This window comes from Xenopus tropicalis, chromosome 4, assembly GCF_000004195.4.
Source record: "Xenopus tropicalis strain Nigerian chromosome 4, UCB_Xtro_10.0, whole genome shotgun sequence".
NCBI classification, from domain to species: Eukaryota; Metazoa; Chordata; class Amphibia; order Anura; family Pipidae; genus Xenopus; species Xenopus tropicalis.
Window position 1 is genome coordinate 87,042,945 of NC_030680.2, and position 24,443 is coordinate 87,067,387.

At 36.3% G+C, this 24,443-nt stretch overlaps 1 protein-coding gene across 10 annotated transcripts in view; it reads left to right on the forward strand.

The window, feature by feature from the left end:
- Positions 1–583: 583 nt before the first annotated feature.
- dab1 (Dab, reelin signal transducer, homolog 1) overlaps positions 584–24,443 on the forward strand; it is a 418,200-nt gene continuing 394,340 nt past the window's right edge. For 3 of the 10 annotated variants that reach the window (XM_031899801.1, XM_031899805.1, XM_018092907.2), the window contains exon 1: positions 586–1,081. The gene's annotated coding sequence lies outside the window, so the exon portion shown is untranslated. Of the gene's footprint in view, positions 1,082–24,443 lie in introns of all 10 variants that reach the window. The other 7 variants (XM_018092910.2, XM_031899804.1, XM_031899807.1 and 4 more) reach the window with 4 other exon arrangements.

A 24,443-nucleotide genomic window follows, 5' to 3' on the forward strand; every position in this document is an offset into this window, starting at 1 on the left:
TTAACAATCAGTGCCCCACAAGGCCCAGTATACCTCCCCTAGTCTGCATAGAGACCCCTCTGATCTGCAATTCTTCACAGATGAAACTGCTTGCCAGAAACCCACCCCCTCAAAAAGGATGCAACAAGTGAAGCAGACCCTCCAACTATCAGGGGGGCAAGGAGGTAGAAAAGGCCCAGTGGGATAAGCAGCTTAAATATTCATGAATAATGCCTTATTTCCAATATTCAGGGGGCCCTAAAATGATGTTGCAATAAAGCTTCAAAACAGTCACCGCTAAAAACAGTGCAATGTTAGTAAACGATGCACCTATGTCTTTTCTTGTGGTATAAAGTGGCTTGCACTGCTAGTTGCCAGGGCAGAGCTGCATTAGAGACGTATTGCCTTAGAAACCGTTCAAATGAAGGATTTATCACTTTCATTCCTTATGTGAAGAACCAAAAAAGGTCAAATTGCCATGAGAGAGAGCTATAGTGCCAGAAGGTATAATGGCTTGGGGGCAGCCCCTGCGCTTGGTGCACTAGTAGTACTGTCCTGTATGAAAGTGCGGAAGTGCTGCAGAGCATCCCGACACAGCATCAGTCGCACCCCCTCACTCAGAGGCGCAGCCAGCGTGTGAGAGAGAACCTGAGCAGTTAATTATAGCCGTCTCTCCTTTTAGCTGTAACTCATCCCTCGTCTTGATTTGAATTTCTTCAGCGCCCAGACCCTCCCCGGGGAATCACTGCTGTCTTTTTTGGCTGCACGCAGCGCAGGATCTGGGAAAGGCCTCGCTATTAGAAGGAATGTGGTAGTGATGTAGAAGCTGGGAGAGCTGTGGCCTGCAGAGTACCCGGCACTGCCTCTGTTGCTGCTGCTGCTGCTGAGGCTGATGCTGCTGCTGTGACTGAGGTGCTCTCGCTGGAGCGAAACTGCTGAGGATTTTCTAACGGGGGATGCCCAGCTCTTACACTTCGTTTTAAGGAATTTACTTCTTTCGGGACGGGGGGAAACACACACATAGCCAGGGGTGGGAGAAGGGAAGGAGTCAACTGATGCAACAAGAGGATGAGAGTGCGATCGCAGGGCAGCCTTATACAAGGTAGGAGAAGCTATTTTATTTCATTGCAGTCTTGAAGAATCAAGGAGCTAGTGGGGGAGGATGCTGTGCTGGGAGAATTGCATTTCATTCTGTAATGTCTCAGGGCTTGGAATCATTATTCACTGGATTGAATTGGCCTTTAATAGAATGTGCACTGGGGGGTTTTGCCTAAGACATATGGGTGGATATAGTGAAGCATCTCTAAGGACAAGGTTTATTCGCCTAACTGCTGGACTTGGGGTGATCTTCCACTGAAATCAATCTGCAGCATCTGAGCTGTGCCTCCCTACATCCCACAAATGCTACACTCACATCCCTATGTCGGAATGGATAGCCAAGCTCAAACTTTATGTTTTATTTTGCTTTTCTACCTTATGCACTGAGCATTCTCAGTCACATAAGTGTAGTTTGCCAGAGCTAAGCTCAGATATCCATCCAGTGTATCAGGCTAATATGTGACTGGAATAGGAGATTGGGTAATTGGGCTACAGACTGTGTGGAATTTTCTTGATTTATTTGTATTGCCTGTTTGCTATAAATAAATTTTTTTTTTTTAAAAAAACAAGAGAATATTTGAATTCTATTTTGCAAGCAGGGAGTATCCCTAAGGGAATATTGCTCTTACTTGGATCACCAAATTTTCAGATAATCATTTGATGACAAAACTTCATATATCCCTGACTGTCATTTTAGCATTAGAGGGGCCCCCATTTAGCTACAGGTACAATATACGGAAGCAACTCCATTCCCTGCATGCTGCAGAATTCTTCTTTTCAAACCTGCTTGCCTGTTTCATTGACAGCATGTGTAATTAAGTAGATGCTGTTAGGGAGGTTTGCATGTTGGGCTGGATTTGTCTTGTTGGAAATCCTGGATTTAGCTATAGTGTTTCAGCCAGAGTGCTACTGTATGAACCATGGAATTATATCAAATACAGAAAAGAAAGGGAATTCTCACATGATTAACCCTTTCCTTATTACAGTCTTTTCCCAAAATGCATAGCAGGCACAGTTTGGATGTATTTCACTTTTTTTTGTATTTGATGTATTTGATCAGAATAAGAGTGAGCTAAAAAAAAAAAATGAAAACGAAATAGCAGGCAGTTTGATTTGGGATGATTCGATTAACTGCTTTTCCATTGGGGTTCGCTTTAAGACTGTCTGTGTGTAACATCCTTAATTGTGCTACTTGTTAAGCCAAATTCATTTTTGTTTCTTGTCTACTGAGGCTTCTCACGGCTCTCACCCTTTGAGAACACTTATTTTAACCAATATTACTGAGCCAAGTGGATATGAGATGGGTTTAAATGAAAGCAGATCTGTTCCTAAGCTCATAAGTTTAGCTCTGCTCTAAATGTCTTTTTATTACTAGAGAGGTTTTTATACAACATTATTACAATGCAGCCGTATTAAAAAGGTCCTTAGAGCAAATACCCAGTGAATCTACAACATCTTCCTGAAACAGCTAAATTGCTTAAGTGATTCTTGGCACGAGAACAATGTGCAATCGTCGCATTCCCTGACACTGTATCACTGATTATTTTGTTTTAGTATCTTTTTCGCAACAGGGGTTATGCATTGTGAAAATGTGCATATTAAATGTTCTTATGAAATGCTGCTGTCTATTATTTTACCATTTGCAACAGGTCTGTAGGGTTACATTTGTGTTGTTGGATAGGGAAAAGAGCCCAGTCATTGCATGCATTTGGCTGTTTGAATTAAGCCAAGGTCTTCTTGCCACTAAGCAGCAGTGTGTATGATTGTGTGTTTGTTCTTCTTTTTGGAAATGCTCTGTACTGTCTAAGGTACCCTGCAGATCTGGCAGTAATAATGATGGGAGCCTATAACCAGGCTTCAGATTTTGCCAAGGTTTTCCATCTGACTTCAAAACTCAGGCAGTGACTTAGAGTTGCTAATACAGCACACCCCTCATGTGGGTACATTGATTTGTGCAGCTTGCTCAGCCCTCCTTGCTATAACACTGTGTAAAATCCTAGACAGAACAGATTACTGTGCTGCAGATATATCAAGTGCTGTCGGATAACGTATAGTGACCCAACCAGAGAAAGGAGCTTCAAATGTAGTTTTTGCTTCAGGGCACTGCTGTCTGAATAGAGCAAGATAACAATAGAACGTAATTAAACAAAGTCATGGCAGGAAGAGTTTAAGTTCCCATTCTGTGAATAAAGATTAAATGAGCTACCAGAGGCTTTGAATTATAACTGGAAAATTGTGTTACTGGGTAGATCAATTGAGTCCATGTGGGTCTAAGATCTAATGGCTGCCATCTTTAAATGAATGTTAAAGAATAACTTCAAACCACTCAGCAATTAAATATGTCCTTTTGTGGGTATTTGGCAGGTTAAACTTTATTTTCTAATATATTTGATGATTGTTTTCTCATTAAGGAGCTACATTGGCCCTTAATGCCAACAGGGAAATATGAAAAGCAATGTTGTTTGTGCTCTTCAGTCTTCTGTATTATTGAATAGGGCCTCTAGACATTTACTAGAGGGCAGTGTGTTATCTTCCTTTTTGGGTAGGCCCTGGATTAAGTCTAGAAGTAATCTTGGCAAAACAAGATTTAATAAGTTGCTATGTATAACCTATTAATTGCTATTTATTAGGAAATGAAAATGTCATACTATGACAGGGTATCAGTGTGATCCACACTGAATATTTTCTGGGTCCTAACCGGTAAGTTAAATCACCTAATAAAAAGCTTAGCTGTACTGGTGTTTGACCCTAAACAGCAAAATAGCCCAATTTAGGGCTAAATGCCTGGTAGGGTCATAGATGGAGAATTATGAAGTCTTGCCTCACCAAAATAAGACCAACTGCTTTATGTAAGTAAATAGCTAAATAACCAGCCTATTGGTAAGTCTTTATACATAAAACTAATCTACACCTCTTCTGGGTGTAGGGTCAAATGACTGTGTACCTGATTCCTTAATTGGGTAAAGGTCGGATGGCCCTCAGACAAATCAACTAGTACAGAGGAAATTTAATTGTTGATACAGCAATTAGAGAAAATTGTTTGAACTGCATATACCTTTAGCAAAAAATAGATGAGGAACCAAATGCCTTGATTCAAAACCAAAGTCTAAACATTTCGCAGTGGAATTATCTTTTTACTTTTTTTTAACTTTCGTGCAACATATGAAATAGAATATCAGTACCACCTATATGGAAACTATGGAGTTACAGGAGTGTACCGCCTAACTCAAGCTCTAGTCTTATGAAACAATTGCTGCAGTGTTATTGCAAGATATATGCAGTTAAAGTGCCAAACATGTAATATCCCATTAAGTGGCAAGCAAGTGTAGCAAGGGTAGCTTCCTACAGGGATTTTTGAAGAAGGTACCAGCCAGTTATACAGTTTAGCATGTGTCATGATATATCAGGCGCCCAAGGCCAATGTAATGGTATCTGGCTAAGCCTGTAGATTGTAAGCTCTTAAGAGCAGGGCCCTCTGATCCTGTTGTTACTCTGTATACCCTTGTTTTTAAACTTTTTAAGATCCCTGTTTGTTTAGATGTATTGTGAAGCGCTGCGTAATTTGCTGGCGCTATATAAATAAATTATGATGATGATGAGGTTCTTTAAATTCAAAGGATAAAAATGAAGGTGAAAATGTTGAGGGAACATAAATTTATGAAGTTATGGATTGTAAAATAAACCATATAGTTCATTGTGGCTTCCTTGTTCCATTTTAGTACTCCTACTTGCTCCTAATCCAGGCAATATGACTGGAGGTAAGAAGTAATGCCATTATTATTAGCAATACTGTTTGGGATTCTAGAACTTTTTCAAGAAAAAAATAATAACCCAATAGTAATAGTAATTATTGTAAGAAATTATTATTCCTAAACCTGACTGTTTTGACAACCTGACTGTCCCATCTCTACTAGATAGAGTTTCTACACTAATCAAGTACTTCTGCAAATATGGCAGCTACCTAACAGATGAACATGGGGTTTGGATAGGTAATATAAAAACACTGGGAAAATATTTTATGGCAAAATTCTAAAGCTCATGCAAAGAGAATGTTATGATATATTAAAATAAACATCTTAAAGGAATACTGTCATGTAAAAACATGTTTTTTTCAAAACACATCAGTTAATAGAGCTTCTCTAGCAGAAACACAAACAATTTTTTTTATATTTAATTTTGAAATTTCAAATGGGGCTAGCATATTCTTCATTTCCCAGGGTGCCACAGCCATGCGAACATGCTGTGATGAATTTCAGTTACACTTGACTGCTGTGGTTGGATTGATATCACCCCTTCCCTTTCCCCCCAGCAGCTGATCAGCAGAATCTTTTCCTATGTAAAGAGTGTAATTTAGAAATAAAAAGTATACCATAAAAATAATGACAGTATTCCTTTAATTTCAGTTGTCAGAATCTTTTTAAGGAATGGTGATCCAAATTACAGAAAGACCTTTATCCGGAATTCCCAGAACATGGGCATTCTGAATAATAGATCCTATACCTGTAGACTATTGTGAATTTTAAAATGTGTTGATTTTTATAAAATATATAGGTATAGGATTTAGCTGGGGGAAGGCAATAGAAAGATGTCCTGTGCTTATATTATTTATTTTTTTAGACAATTAAGTTATTATATTTATCATTAATTTATCAAAAGAGATATAAAATAATTCCATACAATTTGTGTTTTTGAATAAATAAAATAATACTTAGAACAATCTTATTTTTTTTACTATTTATTTTGCTTATTTTACTTGTACAGCACAAATTAAGCTAATTTAAATCGTATAGCTTTGTACCAATCATTAGAGCATCATTATGGACTAACATAAATTGTAGCTTTGAAACCCTCATTATGAAGACAGTCATTATGAACTAACTTAGTTTTCCATTTCACAAGTTTCTTAAATAACCAAATCATTTCAAACTCTGGGGAATAATTAAGAAAGGTTAACCTAGATATTTTACTGCCAAATGTTCAAGGTGATCCCTTCATTTTGCATTTATTACCCAATGAATCTCACAAAAGAACTGCTATAAAAAGGGAAATAGAGTGTCTCTGACATAAACAAAACCCTCTTTATACAATAGTAACTAGGCAGTTGTCAAAAGCTGCACCACGTGGTTCTAGAAGCCACTTCCAAACTGTTTAGGACATTATTATTATACATTATTACCTCAGTATACAGGAAGCAGAAAACAATGTTTTAGAGGCCCCAATCCCCATTAACTTTTGACACCTGTGCTCTGCTCCTCAAGTCTTAAGGGGTGGCCTCTGGTTCTTTGATGTTTTCTATGTGAAAAAATACCCATTATCTGACTATAGTGCCCTCTAATGTACTTGTAAAGAGGTACTGCCTAGAATTATTGCCTAGAGTTACACAAATTGTTATCCACAAAAATCCTCAAATCCATCCATTTAGTGTATAAATAGCATTTATGTTATGTTATCAAAATGCATAACCTTGCATTTATTAACATTGAACTTCATTTGCCAATTTGATGCCCAGTTCTCGAATTAACATCAGATATCCCATATAGACACAGGACACAGGATGAGTTTAGCATCAATTCATTTATGAGGGGATGATGGTATATTCACGTCCCCTTGGGTCCCCCATAATTTGTGTATCATTCAAGGCTGCATTGTATAGCTCCTTGCCTTGCACTAGATTCAACACAAGGTGCAAAGTTCAGGCTACAATCAATCTATTGTTACAAGTGCTCTGTATATTAACATTAAAAGCACCATTTTATGCCCACTAGTAATGGATAAATGATCCCTTGTATGTGAAAATGAAATCAGTTTTAAGTAGCCAATATAATCCTTAAGGGAACATGGAAAATGTGCTGCAGGCTAAACAACAAGATGCATATTGATTTGGAATACCCCACTCTCTGTATGTAGTTATATCAGTAGCTATTGCAATATGCTTTGTCTACTAGTGCTAATAATAATAATAACAGCTTATTTTTAAAAGATGTAATTAAATTGCTATAGCATTGTGACTCCCACTGAAACCATTGCAGATTTATTACACAGCTTCAGATGCTAATCCTCCTTGGTTAGCTTCAGATGCCTGTATACCTGTACATAAAGGTTCATTAAATTCACATGAAAATAACAAAAATATTTGTTATCTCCCACAACATTTTTTACAGTAGACTTTGTCCTAAAATGGATTTCAAATGTAGCTGAAGATAATGCAGTTTATTTCAGTAGCCAGAGTCATGTCATTTTCATCCTGTCACACTGCGGGGTTAGAGGACATGGTTTCAAATAAAGCATAAAATGATTTTCCATTATATATCAACAAGCTGTGCAAAGAAGTAATCTGAAGCCGGTATCAGTCTGAGTGCTAGTGCCAGTAAAGAAGCGCAAGTTCAGAATGTGAGCTAGACCTCGGCCTGTCAGCTTAAAAACTCATTGGTGTATTCAGCCTCTGAAGCCAGCTGGAGCGCTGCCATAAATCATTGCTGAATTAAAGGGAAGGATTCAAGTATTTGATCTTCTAGGGAGCAGTAGCAACCTAATGTTTATGTGCAGGTAGAATTAAAGGGGTTCAATAAGGTGCAACATTTCTTATTTCTCGTTGTATATATTTATATACATATATCAACAGTTTCTTCCAATTGACAGTGGCAATAGTAAGGGCCCAAGGCAAATATATCCCTTAGTTTGAAAAAAAAGAAAAATCTGTACCTGTCTGATATTTGCTGCAGTATAGGCTACAAAGTGGGCGATAAACATTTCTTTTGGTTTACAAATGCTATAAAAGGGGTTGTAAAGTCAATTCCCTATTTATATGGGTTCTGTTGCAGTGCCTTAATATATGCAACTTTCTGAGCCAACAGAGCCCCAAATGAGATTAGCCCGCTTGCTGGTTATCTAACTCAAATAGTTGGAACCTCTCTGTCTTAGAAGAGCAAACTAAAGCTTATTGCTTACTTTTGATAGACCACAATATGTATGGCTTAATAATATGGCCAATAGCCAGCAGTTTGCCTTTAATAGGTGCTAACCAGACAGTAACCCTTGGATTTAAATATCTTCCTCCTACAACTTTTTCCCCTGATATTTTACCCCTATACCCAGCATTTTTGCTATGTCTGGAACCCTGACATGATGAAAAATCTAAAAGGAAATTTCCGGAAGAAATTTTGCTGTTAATTACCTTTTGGTCATAGAGAACTTATCTGATATGCTGTTAATCAATATCAGTATTGAAAATTCATATTATGTATAAGGTATTGGCTTTTCCAAAAAGCGAATATGAGAATTCCATTAATACAGGGTTAAAGGGGAAGTTACATTTAAATCCAACTTTAGTATGACTATATGCATGTATACTTTTCTCCATACATCGTTACTAGGATAAGCAAAGCTGTACAATTTTAGATTATTTTTAGTATTGTATAGAGAACCATTTCAGTTGATCTTCATTATTTTTTTGTTTTTTTTCTTAATTATTAGCCATCCATTTCTGCCTCAGCTTGCAACTGGAAAACCTATCGGATTGTTAGGGGTTTTTTTCTGATATTTTTTTTACTTCTGTTTCATTTCCAACCCTATACTTCCATTCTACTTTCCAAACCATTTTACCATAAGAAATGGAAACAAAATTGCAAATCTTTTGGGTGTTTAACCTCTACATTGGGCATCACAAGGCTAAGAGCTTGCCCATCTATGGTGTTGCCTCTATTGCCTCTAACAAATATACTGTTTTTCCTTCCGCATTTAGCCCATGGAATTGTTGGCTGCGGGTAGGCTTCTCAAGCTATAGTGCAGGGATCCCCAACCTTTTTTACTTGTGAGCCACAATTGAATGTAACAAGTGTTGGGGAGCAACAGAAGCTTGAAAAGGAGTCTTTTGGGATTTCATATAAGGTCTGTGATTGGCTGTTTGGTAGCTCCATGTGGACCGCTGGGCTGTAGGAGGCTCTGCTTCCAACTTGCCTCCAAGCCAGAAATGTAAAAATAAGCAACTGGTTTGAGGCCACTGGGAGCAACATCCAAGGGGTTGGGGAGCAACATGTTGCTTACGAGCCATAGATTGCGGATCACTGCTATAGTGGGACTCTAGAGAAATTAAAATTTGTGTGCACAGAATCACTATCTTTTCAGTATAAGAGAGGTAAGTATCTGTTTTACATTACATTTTTTTTAAGATACATTTTATTTGAATAATAAATCAGAACACATGATTGCATTTTGTGGACTTAAAATGTCTTCAAATTAATTCCCACAATGCATCTTTAGAAATAGTGAAACCTCTCCTTTGATATATCTGGCCGTTTTTAGTACAGAAATGTATCTAAGGTATTTGAAAACTAATTAGGTGTACACGGTGGCACAACATTTACTGTGAATTCAGAAAAGATAGATTTCATTATATTTGATATTAACATTTAAATTGGATATAGGGATTTTTTAATGAGGGTATCCACCGCTAAAATGTATCTCTTCCAAAAACTGTCAGTTTTACAAAACGTTGGACAAACGGTGTGTACAAAGGTTAATAAAATGGTTTTTAATTATTTTAAAGATTAATTTATTAGGCCCAGGAAGAGGGTGTAATAATAGCATATAGTGTCTGTACTGATAATTGTGTCTATATTAATGTTTGTTACATATTACATGCTTAGAGATGGATAGATTTGTTATTTTTTTTTAATGCTAAATATCAGATATCAGTCTTGTGAGGGAATGTAATAGAAATAGAAAAGGAAATATTTGGTGTGAATAATCATTTGTACAAGTTTAATATAAGTTTTGAAAACCAACAAAGTATTTAGTGCACCCATTTGTTAGTATATAATTTTGAAACAAATACATGTAGCATAAAAGGGAAAGGTTTGGGGGTAAGTCAATAAATGGGATACAATAGCAACAATGACAGATATTTAACTCTTAAAGGGGTTGTCCACCTTTGAGTTAACAATTTGCAATTGGTCTTCTTTTTTATTATTTGTAGTTTTTTAATTATTTCAGTTTTTGTTCAGCAGCTCTCCAGCTTGGAGTTTCAGCAGCTATTTGGTTGCTAGGATCCAAATTATGGAAGAAAGCAGGGTGTGGTTTGAATCAAAGACTAATATATGAATAGGGGAGGACCTGCATAGAAAAATAATATAATGTAACAATAACAATAAATCTGTGGCCTCACAGAGCAATAGTTTTTTGGCTCAGGGGTCAGTGACCCCCATTTGAAAGCTGCAAAGAGTTAGAAGGCGGCAAATAATTCAAAAACAATGAAAAACAAATAAAGAAAACTTAATAAAAATGTTGCTTAGAATTGGCCTTTCTATAACATACTAAAAGTTACGACTCTGTTGTCAGTTCTTGCTGCTAACTAAAAGGTGTACCACCCCTGTAATAAATGTAAGCATACATCATCAAGAAAATCATTATTTCTGTGCCAAAAATATGAAGCCTTAAAGCATGTACTATTATCAGTTGATATTCACAGTGTAATAATGTAGAGGATTATATAATAATGAAGAATATTACTTTGCAAAATGCAAATTCAGCTTTCAATTTTCATTACATTTCTTGAATTAGAGTCAACCAGAAGACTGCTAAGAAGCAGGAATGATATTTTGTATACTGATAACCACAGACAGTGCCCTAAGGCTAGAAAAGGGTGTTATAGTAATAGTCCCAACAAGCAAACAATAAATGTGAGAGCCATGTGTCACCTCTCTGAGTACTCAGCTTACCAATATGTAAATACAGAGGGGGCAGAGACATATAGAAGAGATAATGGCATAACTGGATAGTTGCAGATGTTTTACCTCTGTTTCATATTAAAGAATGGGTCACTGTAGCTGTATACTTTTTCTCGTGTTAAGTCTAAATAGAATTAGACAGAAAGGGCATAAAACATGGGACACTTCATATAATGTGGCAGTATTTCTTGGGTTCAGCTGGGAATCACAAGCTCTCTCTTCATAGGCATGATTTAATCATTTGTTCCTCGGTGACAGCAGTTAATAGACTTGGTTTAGGACTTCTTATCCAACTGGGTCAACACTGGCCTGACTCCAGAGATGTGCAGAATATGGCTTGTAAATTATGTAAATGTAATACAAATTATGTTTTTTCAGCTTTATTCATTTTTAGAGCATTTTAGACATGGTATTGAGCATCAGTATAGCAGCAAATAATTTATGTGATAAAGTAAATGGACCCACATTATTTCCTGTTTCTTTTCTCTTGATCAATACTGAATACACAATCATTTGAGTAAGTCTCAAAATAATATATTTATACATTTAAAAAAAGTTCCATTTCATTTAGTTTTTAAATTGGGATGTATCAAATCCTAGCACATTGTCAGGATGTCATTTCATGGACTTTAAATCCATAGAGGCTTTTTTACTAAAACTCTCATTTTTCTAACGTTTTCTTTTTAAAAAATTAAAAAAAAAACTAATTTCCAAAAAAAGTCTGGCGGCATTTTGAGGACACTGTTATAAAGGCAAGCTTTGTATCACCCCAAACTCTTGTTCATGTGCCTCAATGGGGTGCCTGTTGCCCAAACCTAAGCACAAGCTACACAATTATAGAACATGAGGGAGGGGGAATGAGAGAGGGGCAGTAACAAATAGAAAGTGCTCAGTGGAAAGTAACAATAATTGGCAATATATGATTGAGAGCTGGGATTTTTAAATGCCTTAATAATGGGTATGAATGTGTTAATGAAAAATGAATTTGGATTTCATGTTTAATTTGAAATGGACTTTTATTATATAACTTTTTAAGTCTGGGTGACATGTCTTCTTTAAGGCTCTGGATAGTTTGACATGAAAATGATTTGTTAATAAAAGATTCAAATATTTTAGGTGTAAATTGTAAATAATTGTTTGGAATTGGTTCTGTTTACAGCATCTCAATATTATGCAAATAATAACATCCAGGTTAGATTCTGTATGAATAGTAAATAATGTACTGAACAGTGAAACTATCAATGAGTAAAGGTCCAGGATGGAAACATTAGGCAGTCTTATTTATACTGACAATGTTGGCTGCTAGATTTTACAGTATTGTTCTTTAAAAGGAATTATGGTGGTTGGTCAAAAGGTAAGGGGTGGGGGGGTGTAAATAAGAACTGTCAGTCAGCCAGTCAGTCAGTGATGTGGAAATGCATATATCTGTAGGGGTAAATCTGCTGGCAATTTTCCTATGGGTTTTCTGAATTTCTTTTCCCTTATATTTACTAAAATTCTGTAAATAGTGATTTTTTTCTTATTTACCAGCAAGCTTTCTTGCACTTCTGACCTCAAGCTCAGTTTATAACTGACTTCTTGTAATCTCATTTAATTATGTTTACCTAAAGGAGCACAGTTATAGAAATAATGCTTGGAATTGTGTGTGTGAAGGTTTAGCAAAGCAAACTAGTCCTGGAATGAATTATACATACATTTTAGGCAACTATAGAACCAATATAGACATATTTTTGCTTGCATGGGGGGGGGGGGGGAGGTGAAGGGGTTGCACTTGTGCATCCATTTTCTTACTTTTACTTACAAAGTAGAATTTCTCTAATTCATTATACACGAGAATCTACCTATCTCCTACATAATTATCACTAAAGTCACAGGTCTGAAAGCCAGTGCTTTAAAGGGTCATTATCCACTATGTTTATTATGAGGCAAATAAAGGAGGCTTGCATTGATAACACTTTCTATTGCTATTTTTATTTTCATTATAACTCTATATTTTATTATAAAGTTAATGAATAATTGTTTTGCTTTTGCCACAACAACCTAATTCTTCCATCGTAATGAATGAAGATAATTAGTTTAAAGAAAAATGATTGAGTTCTGCATAAGCAGAAAATAGGGTAGTGGAAGCACTTAGCGTTTAAAAAAAGTTCAATGGCCAAATGAACTACAAGCATACATAGGCTCAAATTTAACATAGGCTGGCCTCTCCCTGCATGGTTGCATTTCTATAAAAGACAGAAGTTGGGGAAAATTAAGCCAATGTTTTGGTTATAGAAATATCTCTCCTATAAATGCTACCAGTGAACAGATTAAGCCTGTACTGAGATCAATGTATTTGCAAGGAGACACTTTTCCTAAAGAAATACAACTATGCAGTGTGGTGCCAGCCTATGTAAAATATGACTGGAGGAAGTAGCTAGGACCACCACATGGTAAGGACCTTACCATAAGGTAATTACAACTTTGTAAATAGAAACCCCTGATTTGGAAGAAATATGCACTTGCACAGAGCAATCCCCCCTCTTTTATATAAGCAAGCCATTCCCATTCTTGCCTTACTGTCTGTGCCTCACATTTACAGGTAAGGAGGAGTCCATTATACAGAGGATTAAAAACCTATATTAGACTAACTACCTTCTTCTATTCCCCATTGCTCTGACAAGCTAAGAACGTGGAGTCAGAGGTAAAAATTAGTAGTTTTTTCATTTTCAGTTCTCCGTTGCTTAGTCAAATTAATAATAAATCCACAAATATTTTTAAATTAAAAAATAAGGACAAATATTTAATTACTCTATACATTGGGCTCAAGGGGTACTTTTGGTCACCAGCAAGATTACAAAACATGACAATTGATATGACAAATCTAAGTTGTCTAACAGAACCCTGCCTAATCTAAGTCTAACAGAACCCATAACTATAAATGTAGCTGCATTATAAAAATAACTGTAAATAGTGGTAAAAGGACAAATTATGGGAAACTAATTTCCATTAAAATAAGGCTGCATTATTTTCTCATAAAGTTTTCAGGCAGTTCATATTTTTATTTTTTATGTTCCCCTAACCTTTCTTATATTTCCAGCTATTCTACTTAAATGCAAAAACCCTGCAGGCTACAGTAGTTCAAAGGCAATGAAACCCTCAGACTTACAGATAAAGGTTAACAGTGCTTGCCATGGGCTTTTGGGAAACTGCTCTGATTCTGGCTCTATATTTAGAATTTCAGCCATAAAACTTGACTGATTTTTGATTGTTCCAGAAAGGAAGTTGAAACAGTCACATGAAATAAATTCATCCCTGCCTGCCCCTGCACCCAACGGTTCTGTAAGATAGCACCCTCCTATGTCAGATATAATTTTACCAGTCACTATAAAAACACAGTTGCTCAAGAAAGGAACAGGGCAGCTCCATTATGTATGTATGTGTCCAGTGCATATGTGAAAATGCAGAGAAGGCATGTTCTGTGCCAGGAAGCAACTACAATTAATGTGTAGAGCAATAATCCTAAGAGCTAAGAGTTAACTAAAAATGGTGATCCAAATGATAAAAAAGATCCCTTGTCTGTAAAAGCCTAGGTCCCAAGTATTCCGGTAAATCCCATACCTGAACAATTAAGGAAGCAGATGAACAACCGTTAGGACAGAAAGTTGATGTTTTGCAACTGTAGTCATCATCGCCTACTGCACTGAGCTTTACATCTCCCTTCAATTCTGTATGAGTATGGTTCAATTTGTTAATATGAAATCATTTCAGTAATGCACAGGCTAGTAGTGTGCCTTTTATTATGATAATTGTATAGTACGTAGGAACTGTCATTTTCTTCATGTATACATGGAATGCATCTAAAACATAATGCTCGATAAATTATTTACTCTAACACAGTACAGCAGACAAAACAGTTAAATTCAAAGGGAAAGAACTGCAGTAAATGAAATCAGAATAAATTGCAGTCATGATAATAAAAGATGTTACTTTGATATATCATATTATGTAAGATTTTGAAATGGCCTTGGTTTTAAGCATTATTTCCTTACATTGAGGGTAGAAGCATAAATGTGAAGGCACTGGTAGAAGTCCTTTATGAATCTGTTAGTGTGAGTAAGAGTGCTCACCATATTGCCCATAGACTGTTAAACTACAAGCCCTAGCATGCTTTGACATACTTTCACTTGGTGCCGGTAGTTACTGTATACTCGAAAGCCAAAGAGCTAAAAACTGGACTGGAATCAGTGTAATCCTCCTGTATGTACCCCCTTAAAGACAGCTTTGGTGTGAATCACCCTTAATTCCATTGTGCAAATAGCTATAACTTTATCATCTTTACCAACCTTATGCAGTATTCAGTGAATAGAGGCTATCTGCTGTTGCTATCTGTGTGCAGTATGCAGTGTAATATTCATATGCTATAGAATTTAATGGATTTAAATGGATCAGGCATGCATAATATGCATTTATATAATATGTAAACATTGCACATTTTTTCACTGTTCCAGATTCTAAGTAAAGAAAGCTATAATTCATAATTGGAAATGGCACAAATAATTACTTGGTTGCTAAATTACACAACAAATGCAAAGTGGTATTTGTGCCTCTAAATAGTTTATTGCTCAGGCAAATTGCTTTGCAAATGAATTGTCAGTTTATTTGCTTTTAAAGGTTTTTGGTTCCAATGTAGATGTCATGCAGTACAGTATATATATTTGCTTTGTGTTGTGTTTCTGTTCAGTACTTTACTTTATTAGGGAAATCTACTGAACATTTTCATCTGTAAAGTTGTCCTATGGATCTTAATAATGATCACTGATAATTGTTTTGCAGGATTTTTGGGCTAATTTATTACCTCATAGCCATGTATAGAATAACCTGTATAAAAGGACCACACAAACTGATGTATCCCAAAATTTGTACAGCTTCTGTCTATATTTAAAAAAACACTTTAGCATGTGGTACATATCTGTACACATGTGCTGACATAATTAATTATATATCAGTGTTCCACTAGTATACCGTAACTATGGAAACCCATCAAAATCTTCACACTAGTTACTATAGCAACACCCCACCAAAAAAATAAATAAATAAAATCATAGCAATGGTAAAAAAAGAAACTCTTATTACCTGATTAAGCTAACTGTATGTAATCAACAAACCAAATTACTCCTATTTAAAATGTATTTGCGTTTGTCATAGAACCCTGTTTTCAGAGAAGCACACGCATCCTTGTAAATTATATTAAATAAAGCTTACTAATATATTAACAATACACAAAATAATCATTATTTCAATCTAACAATATGATATACAGCACCTTTCAAAAATAATAATTTTGTATATATTTGTTTTAGCTGTTTTTTATGATACACATGCAGTCTGTTAAATGGGAATTTGTTATGGCTGTGGAGTATTTATATAAGACATGGGCATAGACATTAGCAAAGTGTTTCCTAGTCCATAGACAGAAGCTAGGTTGTACTTGTTCAGGGCAGGTAGAATAATTAACCTAAACGTGTGATTGGTTAGTGTGAGTTAAGAGAATTGGGCAAACTGTGGCCATGTTTATGCAAAGCTTAACAATTAAAAAATGTTGAATTTAATAAAAGTTAATACCTATTTCCCTTTTGATAGGATGGGATACACCTTCTAGTTTTAAGGATATATATATATATATATAGTTATTAATGTTTTATATTGCCAATTAAAAATCAAGATACACAAATGGATAAGTGGTGATATATGTGAATTGAGTGGGACTGATAACAGAATGTAACTTTGTCACCTGTAATACATGGCGTGGCACCTACAATGGCAGTTTAAATATTCTGGTAGAAAAGCATATTAAACTAGAAAGAGAATTTTTAGAACAAAATTTCACGTTGTTTGAAAAATGTGAAGTCACTGAATGAAATCTGATTGGACATTGTTGTCTACACCCAGTTTTTCTAACCTTGGACCACAATTATATAGTAAAAACCATTGTGCAAAGTTTGGGGACCCTGGTTTTAATTGTGTCTGAATGGCAGCAATTTAAATTTCCCCACTGAAAGTCAATGAGTGACATCTGATTGATGATTGGTGGCTCCGCCCACTTTCTCTAACCTAGAACTGCAGTTACCCAGTGACCAACTGCAAAGTTTAGGGACCCTAGGATTAATAGTTAAAGAATGGCAACAGCTAAAATGTAAACCAATAAAAGTCAATAGGTGAATTGTGATTGGTGGTTGTGCCTACTTTTTCTAACCGAGTCAAAGTCACCCAGTTACATACTGCAAAGTTTGGGCACCCTGGCATAAATAGTGTGAGGATGACAGCATTTTATATTTAAGCCAATGAAATTCAATTGATGAAATCTGATTGTGGGACTGACAGCATTTTATATTTCATCATTGAAAGTAAATAGGTGAAATGTGATTGACTGTTGGTGGCTCTGCCCCCTTTTTCTAACTTTAAACCGCAAATACAGTACCCAGTGACTAACTTTGCAAACTTTAACAACACTAGAATTATATTTAAATAATAGCATCAGTTTAAATATAAACCAATGAAATTTGATGGCTGAAAATGGATTGGCTGTTGGTGGCTCCATAGTCACCCAGTGTGCAAAGTTTGGGAACCCTGGCATATATAGTGTGGGAAAGGCAGCATTTTAAGTTAAAACCAAAAAAGTTCATTAGGTATAGTCTGATTGGCTGTTGAAGGCTTCACCTACTTTTTCAAACCTAAAAATGTAGTCTCCTAGTGACCCTGGTGTTGATACTGTGAGAATGGCAGCAGGTTGAATTTCCCCATTGAAAGTCAATAGGTAAAATCTGATTGACTGTTGGTGGCTCCACCCACTTTATATATATATATATATATATATTTTTTTTTTTTTTTAGAAAAAAACTTAATATTTAGTCACCCAGTAACTAATTGTGCAAAGCTGGGGAACCCTGGCATCAAACCTATAAAATTCAATTGGGGAAATTTGATTGGCTGTTGGTGGCTCTGCCCACTATCTCTAACCTTGAATCACAGTTACCTGGTGCCTAACTCTGCAAAGTTTGGGGATCCTGGTGTTATTACTGTGAAAACCTCAGCAGGTTGAATTTCCACCAAGTCAATAGGTAAAATCTGATTGGCTGTTCATAGACCCTCCCACTTTTGCACATCCAACAAATATCATATTTTCATTCAGGCTGAGCCCATGCCAATGTGATTCAAGTTTGGTGAGTGTAGCCTCAAAGCTTTAAGACTGGCAGCAGTTTAAAATTCCCCATTAAAGTCAATAGGGGAAATCTGATTGGCTGTTGTTGGCTCCTCCCACTTTGGGCCATCCAACAAATGTCGCTGTTTCATTCGGGGTGACCCCATTATTATGTTATTCAAGTTTGGGGGGTGTAGCTTCAAAGCTGTAAGATTGGCAGCAGTTTGAAAATCTTTCCTGTCAAAGTCAATGGACAAATTGGGATGTGCAGAGCGGCACCACAAAAAGACGGGGGGCCGGATCGCTTAGAAAAGCACAAGCAACCTGCTCCACTATAGGGTGAAGAAGTATGGAGAGTATGAGCATTGTACCCCGAAACTGTAGGAGGAGTAGCGTAGTAGACACATCTATATTTTCAGACAGGCATTGCTGTGAAGGCACAGGAAAAACTGCGGTGCTTGTCCTTATGTGACAGGTGTCTGGCCTGGGCCTTTATGTGTGTACTGTCAAATCACTTTCATTGTCATATTCTGGTTACAGAAGACCAAGGTATGTGCTTTAGGCATTAGATCTTCAATATCTTTGAGAACTATGCCACAAAGATCACTGCCAAAACATCACTTTTTTTCCTAGACTTGTGCCAACATAATTGAGTTCCTGTGAGGGAATCATATTAATTAATATTATTATGCCAACCACTAACCTCATCTGGCTGTCACATTTGATGATTTGCCTGTCAAATTGTGACAGGTCTGTTGCAGTTCTTTCAAACTGGTGCCCTCCTTTCTCTAATTGGTGCAGTTGGCTGGTTCACAGGTAGGAGTATACACCAGTAGCTTCACCTACTGCAGCATTTTCTAGTAACAAATGAGAAATGAAGTGTTTGAAGAGTCACATGCCTCTTGTAAATTACAGGTGCTAAGCTGAAGACATTGACAGTATTAGGCAAAAAAGAAATCCCTGAAGGACATGGCTGAGTTGAATATTTTATAGTGTAGATTCTAGCATCAGGCTTCTGCTACAAATATTGATGTGACAGTGATATAGGAGAGATTTGGCACTCACGTGCAGCTTCAGACTTTAAAGGTTGCCTGGGATGTTCTAATTGCTGATAATAATACATATACCAATATAATTAGCACATGAGGTGTAAGCAAAGAGAATGACAGAGAACCTAATTAAAGCAGCACTGACATATATAATATATATACACAGTACATTTAAAGGTAAATTAATTAGATCTGAGTGGATTATGGTAGGAGGATTCCAATACATCCATAAAAACATGCTTAGTTTAAAACTGTTGTAACCAAATGCTTCTTAGGCAAACATATTCCATAAACACAACTAACCTATGCCAAAACATTTTGTAACTCCGGTGTAACAAGCATTAACAAATAATCAAAAGCTAAAGATGGCCATACACGCACCGATATTATTCGGTTCGTGTATGGTATGTCGGCGAGTCGATCGATATCGCAGGAAGCTGCTGATATCGGCCGACTCGCCGATCGGACCAGTTTGAAAATTTTGATTGGGCGCCATAGAAGGCGCCTGACCAAAATCTCCCTTCAGCGCTGAATCAGCAGAAGGAGGTAGAAATCCTATTGTTTCTACCTCCTTACCTGCCGATTCAGCCCTGAATGGTGTGTGGCGGATCTTACGATGTTTCGTGCAACCAATGGTCGTACGAAACATCGTCAGATCGCCACGTGTATGGCCAGCTTAAGATGGTAATCTAGAATTCTGTACTAATGCTTTATCAAGTGTTTTAAAATAGTCTTTTAACTAGGCGTGCCACCATTGCTAGTATCTCATATTGACCAGGTGGGGCGTTAAATTGAAGGATCAGGGACTGAGCATGGGAGATGAGCATAGCAGGAGTGGGAACTGGTGTAGATGCAAGGGGTTAAATGGACAGATGGGGCATACCGGTTTGGTGGGGGTTGGGAAGGACAGAGCATTATAAATATATAATGTTTACATACAGTAATTACAAAAATCATACAGTCTCAAAGTTATAAGTTTATATAAGTATTGTATTATTGTATTATTGTTAAAGGGAAATGTTGGCAACTCTGATATGGTATACAGGTATAGGACCTGTTATCCAGAATGCTCGGGACCAAGGGTATTCCGGATAAGGGGTCTTTCTGTAATTTGGATCTCCATACCTTGTCTACTAAAAAATCAATAAAACATTAATTAAACCCAATAGAATTGTTTTGCATCCAATAATGATTATTTATATCTTAGTTGGGATCAATTACAAGGTACTGTTTTCTTACTACAAAAAAGGAAATCAGTTTTAAAATTCTGAATTATTTGATTAAAATGGAGTCTATGGGAGATGGCCTTTCCGTAATTCGGAGCTTTCTGGATATTGGGTTTCCGGATAAGGGATCCTATACCCGTATATGAATTCATGAAGTTGCACTACTTTCACTGAAATATTCACAGTGCAAAGGCAATCCTTTACATTCATACACATAATTGTAAGCTCTTTTGGGCAGGGTCCTCTTCACCTCTTGTATCGGTTATTGATTGCCTTATATGTTCCTCTGTATGTCCAATGTATGTAACCCACTTATTGTACAGCGCTGCGAAATATATTGGCGCTTTATAAATAAATGTTAATAATAAATAATAATATTATGGCCTATGATTTTTCTTGGAATTTAGTTAATCTCTGAAAAGAAAACATGATTTGAAAAACGATACAGAAAACAGATTTTAAACAAAATAGTCATAGATATCCACATTGGCTGGTATACTATCAAACTATACACAAATATCTATATAAATGTCTATATATAAATCTGTCTATATACAAACCTGTATAAGCAGATACATTCCTCACTCCAAACATGTAATGCCCTAGTCAGTGCTATTATAAGTTATAGGTTATACACGGGAAGCTATAGAGTAATGATTTTGCTTTTTGTTTGGCAAATAAATATATGCAATTCATTTATTAAAAAAAAATTCTGACTAGAGCAATATACAGCAAGACTGCTTGTAGATATATACAGTATTTTATTCCCCTTAGACCTTAAAGTGTTAGTTTAGCAAATGTATTGCATACTGTACATTTCTATGGTTAAGCAGACAACCTCACACAAACTGTATTTTAGCTGCATTTCACTGGGGTCTGAACATATTCCATGAATATCTGAAATTAAGGAAAAATTATTTGCAGGAAAATTTATTGACTTGTCTCATGAAAATCGCGAATTGTTGCACAAAAAATCAGCGTCACAAACCCAAAACCTCTAAAGTTTCAAGCAAATGAAGGATCCTTCAGGGAAGGGATATCTGCTATTGACTACACTTCGACATGATCTTATAGTAAATCTCGAAAAAGTTTTTGGCGACTTTTAGTGCTATAAAATCTGAATCGGGAAAAAAAATCCAACAGTTAGTAAATGGCCCCCTAGTGTACATTGTTATGGTATATGCACCAGAGAAAATGGCTTCCATATACATAACCATTATTAGATGAATAAACAGGAGTAAATTGTAAATAGACTATTTTAGTTAAATGTTTAAAATGCATACTGGTCTATAGAAAGTTTAGGATAAATCTTTGATTGTTTATAACCATTCACGGCTTAATAACATAAGCCCATTAGGGACTGTCTGATGCTTTTCTAAAGTAGAGTCTGAGCCAACCATTGTTATATGTAAACCATCATTAATGTTTAATTGCATTTCTCTGGGCAATCTTGCTTGCTTGACACTATCAAAATGAAATGACTACAGTTAAATGCCCAATAAATATTTAAAATTAATACTATACAATACCTATATTAATGAGTCTTTAGAGTAATATGAACAGGCTATTTCAGAATGTAATTCTGTTTTAATCCTGAATCCTCTTTTTTTAAATAAACCAGACTGTAAACCAAAGGGAAAAATGTTCAACGATGATTCAGAGAAATTTGCAAATCCTGGATTTTGCTAATTCAGATTAAGAAAGACTGCAGCGTTATTGTCTGACCTTGTTCAGCTGTCAGATGAATTCTGTATTAGGGACTAGCTCTGGCAAAGTACCATCTTAGGGAAATTTACAACAGTACTTTGGTTTTATTAGTATAGCTGCAGACACAAAGGCAGAGAAATCAAAATGAATGAGAGGCAGATGGGATATGGTGGGAGATTTGGGAACAATTAGAGACGTCAACGTGTGATTTATATGTATGTTAAAGCTCCAGGTATACTTATAATGGGGATTCTGACTTTACTTTAATTCAGCATTGTCTAAAACCTCACACTTTTTATGGCCACAAATGTAAGCATTTTTATTTCTGTCTGGGGATGTAGGGTAAAGCAGTTATTAACTTTGGCATACATTTGTTTGTTTCTAGATTTTTTTTGTATATTTTGATTTACTACTAGATTCTGCATACCTATACATCTGCTGAGAGGGAAAATCACTTTACTTGTCTGTTTTAGGCCAGAATTGTAGTTCAATGGTTCAATGGCACCCAGGGTGATTTGGAGCATTTTGTTGCCACTTGTGTTTTTGAGGTCAGTGAGCAGAGAACTAAATGCTTAAAATTGTGCTTCTCTTTAAAGTGGACCTGTCAACCCAGACATAAAAAGATGTATAATAAAAGCCCTTTTCAAATTAAACATGAAACCCAAAGCCATTTTTTATTAACACATCTATACCATTATATAAGCATTTAAAAGTCCCAGCTGTCAATCATGTATTTCCTGACCCACCTCTATGCCTAAGGCATAGGGGTGGGGCAGACAGTTACTTTCACTTTCAGTTCAGAACTTCTTAGATGTCACTGCACTCCTCACATTCCCCCTCCCTCCTCACCATCTAATTTTGTAACCAGTGCATGGATATTGGTATCTGGTCCCCCCATACTGGCACAAAAACAAGATTTTATCAGGATGCACAGCTTGCCTTAATAACAGTGTCCACAAAATGGTGTCTGAATGTTTTCTGCTATTGTGAATTCCAGTGCTGAAGGAAATAAGTTTCAAATAATTTATATAGTGTAATTGAAGTTTATTTTGCTTAACAAACACAAAAGAAAACAATTTGTAATTATTTATTTGGGTGACAGGTCCCCTTTAACTTTCTAAACTGTCCAGATTCGATACATTTGTGCAGAGTTGGCCAGCTGAAAGCGCAAGGGCTGGATGTAGCCTCCCAAAGGTTTTGCAGCATACAGCAGATCCCGCAGGGGTGCCAGGGGGAGATTGAGGCACAGACTCACAGGTTTTGCTATATGCTACTAGCTTTCTGCTGCTTCCAGTTGGTGACAAGTTAACGCAAAAGAGAGCAGCAGGTGTGTGGTGTCTCTGAGCAGCAGGAGGGGATTGGAAAATTCTGGAATGCTATGTATAACATCATTATTTTCCTATAATTTGGCCCATGAACATGTAGTATATCAGATAAAGCCAACCACATGGGAAAGTTTGGACAGCACTTTATATATTTATACATTTTTTCATCAACAGGGGAGAAATGCCAGCAGTAAATTGTATTAGTCGTTTAAATTGAATGCCATCAACTAATGTATCACTTTTGTCAGTTGTATGCCAGCATCTTGTATCAGTTGTAAGCTAGCAATTTATGTATCAGTTATATCAGATGTATGCCAGCAACTAATGTATCAGTTGTACGGTAGCAACCTATGTATCAGTTGTATCAGATGTATGCCAGCAACTAATGTATCATTTGTATGCCAACAGCTAATGTATCGGTTGTAGCAGACTATATACACAAAAATATTTTGCCTAATAAAGAAAATAATAATAATAATTTCTAAGCAACTTTCAATATATATGCATAAAACAGTGTCTGCGGCTTTAAATGTATTTGTATATGTTATTGCTATTAAAAGTAGTATCTGTCTGTCCCTTTCTATTTTCTGCACTCATAGTCCTGAATATTAACAACAATGTTATAGAAGCCAGCTATCAAAAGGGAATATCTATCTGGAAATGAGCTGTTCAAGTCATTAAAAATTTTATGCATTTTATGCTTATTTTATTATTTTTTTTTTTTTATTTCAAATTTGCTACCTTTGTAGTTGTGTTTCTCTGATCTTTAGGCATCCTAAATTTAGGGTTGCTGTAAGGTATGGTGGGGCCCAATTGCCAAAAGTTCATCCCTGAGGCTTAAAGCCACATTTCTTTTACACTGGTCCAGCCTATCTTATTTGACAGTGCCTTGACTGGACTTCTGTTTGTTTGTTTGTTCCTTCCTGATAGTGATTTTGCTCATATTCCCCTTCAAGAGGGTTGCTGTCTGTGTCAGTGTACCATCCACATGGCTGCTGACTTGATAAACAGCAAGGAAATGCACATGGCACATGGGGAGATTAGTTGCACGCGACATATCTCCCTTGTTGCGGGCGGCTAATCTCCCCATGATTTCCCCGAAATCACGGAAGTTGCCTTGAGAGGAAACGACCACAATTTCGGCGAAATCACGG